Raw genomic sequence first — 8559 nt, forward strand, 5'->3', positions numbered from 1 at the left:
TCGATCCTGGCTCTCGGTCACTGTCCGTGCGGAGTTTGCACATTCTCCCAGTGTTTGCATGGGTTTCGCCCCCACAACACAAAGATGTGCAGGGTGGGTGGATTGGCCATGCTAAATTGCCCCTTAATTGGAAAACAAAATGAATTGCGTACTCTAAATTTTTTTTTAAAGGCTCAGCTTTGAAATACCTGTAAGGGTGTGAAGTGGCAGTTATGTGCCCATTGTTAACCACTAAACACCCAGAAAAAGATTGGGCTTGTCCAGTCAGATGCAAGTAAATGTTAAGTGGTGCAACAAGCCATGGTTATTGCTCAATGACCTCTTCGGCACTGAAAATATACCTTTACAAGTGTGGAGTCTCATTACTTCAGGTAATCATTATTATTGGAGAAGTTATTTTTAACGTTGACTTTTCTGTCTCTCGTGTTACCATCTTCCTTGCTCTCTCTTTAGTTCACAATCAATACAGTAAAAGTTCTGTTATCCAGCATATTAGGGAAACAAAAGTAGTTCTAAGGGATTTATATTTGTATTGGTAAACATTACAAAAAAAGGTATAGTTTTAAATGTATTTAATTTAATGTCAAGTGGATAGCACTGTGGCTTCACAGCGCCAGGGTCCCAGGTTCAATTCCCCGCTGGGTCACTGTCTGTGCGGAGTCTGCACGTTCTCCCCGTGTCTGCGTGGGTTTCCTCCGGGTGCTCCGGTTTCCTCCCACAGTCCAAAGACGTGCAGGTTAGGTGGATTGGCCATGATAAATTGCCCTTAGTGACCAAAAAGGTTAGGAGGAATTATTGGGTTACGGGGATAGGGTGGAAGTGAGGGCTTAAGTGGGTCGGTACAGACTCAATGGGCCAAATGGCCTCCTTCTGCACTGTATGTTCTATGTTCTATGTTGTTCTATGTTTCTGTGTCTGGAAGGGTAAAACCTATAGTTAGATTCATGCTGGTCACAGGTGTTTGTAAGTGTGGGGATGGGTAAGTTCCAACTGTGTTTCTATTGTGCTTAGAAAGGGCTACGGCATGAACATAGAACATAGAACATTACAGCGCAGTACGCAGGCCCTTCGGCCTCGATGTTGCGCCGACCTGTGAAACCACTCTAAAGCCCATCTACACTATTCCCTTATCATCCATATGTCTATCCAATGACCATTTGAATGCCCTTAGTGTTGGAACGTCCACTACTGTTGCAGGCAGGGCATTCCACACCCTTACTACTCTCTGAGTAAAGAACCTACCTCTGACATCTGTCTTATATCTATCTCCCCTCAATTTAAAGCTATGTCCCCTCGTGCTAGACATCACCATCTGAGGAAAAAGGCTCTCACTGTCCACCCTATCCAATTCTCTGATCATCTTGTATGCCTCAATTAAGTCACCTCTTAACCTTCTTCTCTCTGACGAAAACAGCCTCAAGTCCCTCAGCCTTTCCTCATAAGATCTTCCCTCCTAAGATCTTCCCTCCATACCAGGCAACATTCAGGTAAATCTCCTCTGCACCCTTTCCAATGCTTCCACATCTTTCCTATAATGCGGCGACCAGAATTGCACGCAATACTCCAAATGCGGCCGCACCAGAGTTTTGTACAGCTGCAACATGACCTCATGGCTCCGAAACTCAATCACTCTACCAATAAAAGCTAACACACCGTACGCCTTCTTAACAGCCCTCTCAACCTGGGTGGCAACTTTCAGGGATCTATGTACATGGACACCGAGATCTCTCTGCTCAGCCACACTGCCAAGAATCTTACCATTAGCCCAGTACTCTGTCTTCCTGTTATTCCTTCCAAAATGAATCACCTCACACTTTTCTGCATTAAACTCCATTTGCCACCTCTCAGCCCAGCACTGCAGCTTATCTATGTCCCTCTGTAACTTGTAACATCCTTCCACACTGTCCACAACTCCACCGACATTAGTGTCATCTGCAAATTTACTCACCCATCCTTCTACACCCTCCTCCAGGTCATTTATAAAAATGACAAACAGCAGTGGCCCCAAAACAGATCCTTGTGGTACACCACTAGTAACTGGACTCCAGTCTGAACATTTCCCATCAACCACCACCCTTCTTCCAGCTAGCCAATTTCTGATCCAAACTGCTAAATCACCCTGAATCCCATGCCTCCGTATTTTCTGCAGTAGCCTACGGTGGGGAACCTTATCAAACGCTTTACTGAAATCCATATACACCACATCAACTGCTTTACCCTCATCCACCTGTTTGGTCACCTTCTCAAAGAACTCAAGGTTTGTGAGGCACGACCCACCCTTCACCAAACCGTGTTGACTATCGCTAATCAAATTATTCCTTTCCAGATGATTATACATCCTATCTCTTATAAACCTTTCCAAGATTTTGCCCACAACAGAAGTAAGGCTCACTGGTCTATAGTTACCGGGGTTGTCTCTACTCCCCTTCTTGAACAAGGGGACAACATTTGCTGTCCTCCAGTCTTCTGGCACTATTCCTGTAGACAAAGATGACTTAAAGATCAAAGCCAAAGGCTCAGCAATCTCCTCCATAGCTTCCCAGAGAATCCTAGGATAAATCCCATCCGGCCCAGGGTACTTATCTATTTTCACACTTTCCAGAATTGCTAACACCTCCTCCTTATGAATCTCAAGCCCTTCTAGTCTAGTAGCCTGAATCTCAGTATTCTCCGCGACAACATTGTCTTTTTCCTGTGTGAATACTGACGAAAAATATTCATTTAGCACCTCTCCTACCTCCTCGGACTCCACGCAGAACTTCCCACTACTGTCCTTGACTGGCCCTACACTTACCCTAGTCATTCTTTTATTCCTGACATATCTATAGAAAGCTTTAGGGTTATCCTTGATCCTACCTGCCAAAGACTTCTCATGTCCCCTCCTGGCTCTTCTTAGCTCTCTCTTTAGGTCCTTCCTAGCTAACTTGTAACTCTCAAGAGCCCTAACTGAACCTTCATGTCTCATCTTTACATAAGCCTCCTTCTTCCTCTTGACAAGTGTTTTGACTGCTTTCGTAAACCACGGTTCCCTCGCTCGACCGCTTCCTCCCTGCCTGACAGGTACATACTTATCAAGGACACGCAGTAGCTGTTCCTTGAACAAGCTCCACATTTCCATTGTGCCCACCCCCTGCAGTTTTCCTCTCCATCCGATGCATCCTAAGTCTTGCCTCATCGCATCATAATTGCCTTTCCCCCAGATATAACTCTTGCCCTGCAGTATATACCTATCCCTTTCCATCACTAAAGTAAACGTAATCGAATTGTAGTTACTATCACCAAAGTGCTCACCTATCTCCAAATCTAACACCTGTCCTGGTTCATTACCCAGTACCAAATCCAATATGGCCTCGCTTCTCGTTGGCCTTTCTACATACTGTGTCAGGAAACCCTCCTGCACACATTGGACAGAAACGGACACATCTAAAGTACTCGAACTATAGCATTTCCAGTCAATATTTGGAAAGTTAAAGTCCCGCATAACAACTACCCTGTTGCTTTCGCTCCTATCCAGAATCATCTTTGCAATCCTTTCCTCTACATCTCTGGAACTTTTCGGAGGCCTATAGAAAACCCCTAACAGGGTGACCTTTCCTTTCCTGTTTCTAACCACAGCCCATACTACCTCATGTAGATGAGTCCTCATCAAACGTCCTTTCTGCCACCGTAATACTGTCCTTGACTAACAATGCAACCCCTCCCCCTCTTTTACCACCTTCCCTGAGCTTACTGAATATCTAAACCCCGGCACCTGCAACAACCATTCCTGCCCCTGCTCCATCCATGTCTCCGAAATGGCCACAACATCGAAGTCCCAGGTACCAACCCATGCCGCAAGTTCACCCACCTTATTCCGGATGCTCCTGCCATTGAAGTAGACACACTTTAAACCACCTTCCTGCCTGCGGGTACACTCCTGCAACTTTGAAACCTTACTCATGACCTCACTACTCTCAACCTCCTGTATACTGGAGCTACAGTTCAGGTCCCCACGCCCCTGCTGAATTAATTTAAACCCTCCCGAAGAGCATTAGCAAATTTCCCCCCCAGAATATTGGTACCCCTCTGGTCCAGGTGTAGACCATCCCATTTGTAGAGGTCCCACCGACCCCAGAATGAGCCCCAATTATCCAGAAATCTGAAACCCTCCCCCCTGCACCATCCCTGTAGCCTCGTGTTCAACTCCTCTCTCCCTATTCCTCGTCTCGCTACCACGTGGCACGGGTAACAACCCAGAGATAATAACTCTGTCCTAGATCTAAGGTCCCACCCTAGCTCCCTGAATTCCTGCCTTACATCCCTATCCCTTTTCCTACCTATGTCGTTGGTACCAATGTGGACCACGACTTGGGGCTGCTCCCCCTCCTGCTTTAGGATCCTGAAAACACGATCTGAGACATCACGCACCCTGGCACCTGGGAGGCAACACACCAACCGCGAGTCTCTCGCGTTCCCACAGAATCTCCTATCTATCCCCCGAACTATGGAGTCTCCAATGACTAATGCTCTACTCCTCTCCCCCCTTCCCTTCTGAGCAACAGGGACAGACTCTGTGCCAGAGACCTGTACCCCATGGCTTACTCCTGATAAGTCCCCCCCCACCAGTATCCAAAGCGGTATACTTGTTACTAAGGGGAACGACCACAGGGAATCCCTGTACTGACTGCTTCCTCCCAGCCCCTCTCACCGTCACCCATCTATCTTTATTCTTCGGAGTAACTACATCCCTGAAGCTTCTATCTATGACCACCTCTGCCTCCCGAATGATCCGAAGTTCATCCAGCTACAGCTCCAGTTCCCTAACGCGGTTTCTGAGGAGCTGGAGAATAAATAAATAAGCCAGCAGCATGTGGGTGTTGCTTAGCAACTGGGACATTGTAAGGCAGAGAAGTGTTTAAATTTTAGTTCAGCTAATTTGATTGCAGTTGGAGACAGGACATCGGGAAGGGGATATTTCATAACCCTGCCAGAAGAAAGATTGGACAGGATTGGGGCTGCAAAGAGGCAGACTTCCTAAAGTACAAGTTGCAGCCCAGATAACTAGAGGATTGGGATAGAAAGAATATTTAAGACACCTGAAGTTAAGAAAACAGAGATCAACATATTGTTCTGAAGAATTCAAAGTCGAGTGAACAAAATGTTCTCAGTTAAAGAGACAATTGCAGTAAGAAGATTTAAAGTAGGACAACAGCCTTCTAAGGAAAAGCAATGCCTGATGCCATTTTAATACAGTCTGGGAATCGAGAGTTAAAGCAATTTGCACAGCAATCAAAATAAATAAATCCTAAAGGGGTTGGTGTAAGATCTTGGACTGGATTCACTTTTTAAAGTGGAGCGGAATCTCGGTTTAAAAGTGGCATTTGGAAAACCTGGTCTGGATTTCAGAATGCAAACTGCTACAGGAAAGAATAATTACGTGATGAAATTTCAAAGTGCGTTTTTTGGGAGTGGAGTTTGGAAACTCTCAGGTGAAAATCATCTGAGGGGATTCTGAGGAGACATCCACAAAGATTCACTCAAGGTTCAGAGCAGAGAGTGTATTTTCCCGCAGTCATCTTGTGTGCTGAAAAGGAACTTTGTGTCAATGAGACCAGTGTAGCTTAAAATATACTTTGTAATCCATGTTAATCTTTAAATCTGTGTGTGCCTGTTAAACTGAACGGGAATAAAGGAATAACAATAATAATCTTCATTGTCTCAAGTAGGCTTACATTAACACTGCAATGAAGTTATTGTGGATTATAATCCAATTTTTCCATGTTTCGTAAATGTTTTCTAATTAGCGGTCCTGTGATCCTGTTCCTTCATGTGCTATAAAAACAAAGTAAAAGGTGTGGTCGTTTGAGGCAGGGTTGCATTCTGGGTTCTTCCATCAACCGGGATCGTAACAGGCTACCTACCAACCAGAATTCTCTATTAAATAGAATTCCTGGTCTGTTTTTCAATTGCAGATGTTGAAATCATCAGTAGCAGTTGCTTGTGGTCTGTCTTCGCTCCAGTCTCAACCTCACATTGCTCTGAGGTAGCAGTCGCACCGCTAACTCGATCTGTGTGCTCCCTCACCTCCCGAGACTTCGACACCAGTGAGATCATCCTGGAGGGTTCTTACTGGATGAAAACGTAGAACTCACTTTACGTCTCAGTTAACCGGCACAACTGTTCAGGCAACACCTCCCATATTTGGAGCAATTGGGTAATCAAGATTTTCCTGCACGTGATTTTGAAATGAATTCAATATTCTGATTAATATTTCCTTGTTTGGACTCTGCGTGTCTCAGTGACAATATTTCAGTATGATTGGTTGATGAGGCTCACCTAGGCCTCCCTGTACAGGATGCTGAGCTAGAAATAATCTCCATAAACCACAGGTTGAGCCTTAAAGGTCTATGAGGAGCTCATGGCTGTTGTCAGCATGATGACCAGAAAGCACCATTGCTTCACCCCTGACCACAAAATGTGGGTCATTCTTTACAGAACAAAAAGTCGGACATGTATACATCATCAATGAGTCGAAATCCTGGAATTCACCACACACAAGGCAGCGGTTGAAGAATTAGACATAATGTTTAGCACAGAAACAGGCAGTTCAGCCCAAACTGTCCGTGCTCTTGTTTATGCTACTTACGAACCGCCTCGCATCATCTTACTTCGTCACACCATACCAGCATGTTGGGAAGAGGTTTCACCTCCACCTTCTCAGGGCAGCTAAGGATTAGCACTAAATGCCAGCCTTGTCAGCGGCGAACACGTCCACAGAATAAATACATTGAATTTACATGTATTTTTAAGTTCAATGATTTGAGAACAACACTCGGAAAATGAGCGTGGGTTTGCGGTTAGATGTTATTTCTGTGAAGTGGAAATCCCCAGGTCTTGTTCAGATGACGACCAGGCTTAACTCTAGTTGCCAGTGTGTCATTCAAAATGGTTCCCTCAGGTTTGCAAATCTACCAGGCAACTGTTTTGAGAATCCTCAGAGATATAGATATATCCCAATGATAGGCATTTTCCTTGAAATATTCTTGCAATCTGTTTACCTGCGTGGCTCCCTCCACCCTATCTCTGTAACCTCCACCAGCCCCTACAGCCCTCCCTGTCTCTGTAATCTGCTCCAGCACACAACCCTCCTTGTCTCTGTAACTTCCTCCAACCCCTACAACCCTCCCTCACTCTGCAACCTCCACCAGCCCCCAAACCCTCCCTCTCTCTGTAACCTCCTCCAGCACACAACCCTCCTTCTCTCTGTAACTTCCTACAACCCTCCCTCTCTCTGTAACCTGCTCCAGCACCTACAACCTTCACTCTTTCTGTAACCTCCTCCAGCCCCTACAACACTCCCTCTCTCTGTAATTTCCTCCAGCCCCGAAAACCCTCCCTCTCCCTGTAACATCCTCCAGCCACCACAACCCTTTCTGTAACCTCCTCCAGCCCCGACAACTCTCATTTTCTCTGTAACCTCCTCTATCCCCTACAAACCTCCCTTGCTCTGTAACCTCCTCCAGCCCTTACAACCCTCCCTCTCTCTGTAACCTCCTCTATCCCCTACAGCCCTCCCTCGCTCTGTAACCTCCTCTAGCCTCTACAACCCTACCTCTCTCTGTAACCTCCTCTAATCCTGCCAACATCCCCTCTCTCTGTAACCTCCTCCAGCCTCCTACAATCCTCTCTTTCTCAGCAACCTCCTCCATCCCCTACAACCTTCCCTCTCTGTGTAACCTCCGCAAGCCCTTACAACCCTCTCTCTCTCTGTAACCTCCTCTATCCCCTACAACCCTCCCTCGCTCTGTAACCTCCTCTAGCCTCTACAACCCTACCTCTCTCTGTAACCTCCTCTAATCCCGCCAACATCCCCTCTCTCTGTAACCTCCTCCAGCCTCCTACAATCCTCTCTTTCTCTGCAACCTCCTCCATCCCCTACAACCTTCCCTCTCTGTGTAACCTCCGCCAGCCCTTACAACCCTCTCTCTCTCTGTAACCTCCTCCAGCCCCTACAACCCTCCCTCTCTCCATAACCTCCTCCAACCAATACAACCCTCCCTCTCTCTGTAACCTCCTCCATCCCCTCAACCTCCTTCTCTGTAAACTCTTCCAGTCCCTACAACCTCACCTCTCTCAGTAACCGCCTCCCTCATTCTCTGTAATATCCTCCAGTTCCTACAGCCCTACATCTGCAACCAACTGCAGCCCCAACAACCCTCCCCCTCTTTCTGTAACCTCCTCCAGCCCTATCACATTCCCCTCCTTCTGTAATCACCTCCAGCCCATACAAACATCCCTCTCTTTGTAACCTATTTAGCACCACAACCCTCCCTCTGTCTGTAACCTTCTTCAGCCCTATAACCTTCCCCCTCTCTCTAATCCCCTCCAAACATAGAGCCTTCCCTCTCTGAAACCACCTCTAATTCCTAAAACCACCCATCTCTCTGTCAGCCAGCACCGATAACCTTCCCTCTCTCTGCAACCTGCTCCATTTCTACAAGGCTCCCTCTCTCTGTAACCTCCACCAGCACGACAACCTTTCCTCTTCCTGTCACCTCCTCCAGCTCCTACAACCCTCCC

The 8559-nt window shown here is 46.6% G+C and overlaps 1 long non-coding RNA gene across 1 annotated transcript in view; it reads left to right on the plus strand.

The window, feature by feature from the left end:
• LOC140410423 (uncharacterized) overlaps window positions 1–6775 on the plus strand; it is a 110922-nt gene extending 104147 nt beyond the window's left edge. The window contains exon 2 of the long non-coding RNA XR_011940646.1: window positions 5952–6775. This is a non-coding gene — a long non-coding RNA (uncharacterized lncRNA). The remainder of the gene's footprint in view (window positions 1–5951) is intronic.
• The last annotated feature ends 1784 nt before the right edge of the window (window positions 6776–8559 follow it).

The sequence above is a fragment of the Scyliorhinus torazame genome, chromosome 4 (assembly GCF_047496885.1).
Source record: "Scyliorhinus torazame isolate Kashiwa2021f chromosome 4, sScyTor2.1, whole genome shotgun sequence".
In the NCBI taxonomy this organism is placed as follows: domain Eukaryota; kingdom Metazoa; phylum Chordata; class Chondrichthyes; order Carcharhiniformes; family Scyliorhinidae; genus Scyliorhinus; species Scyliorhinus torazame.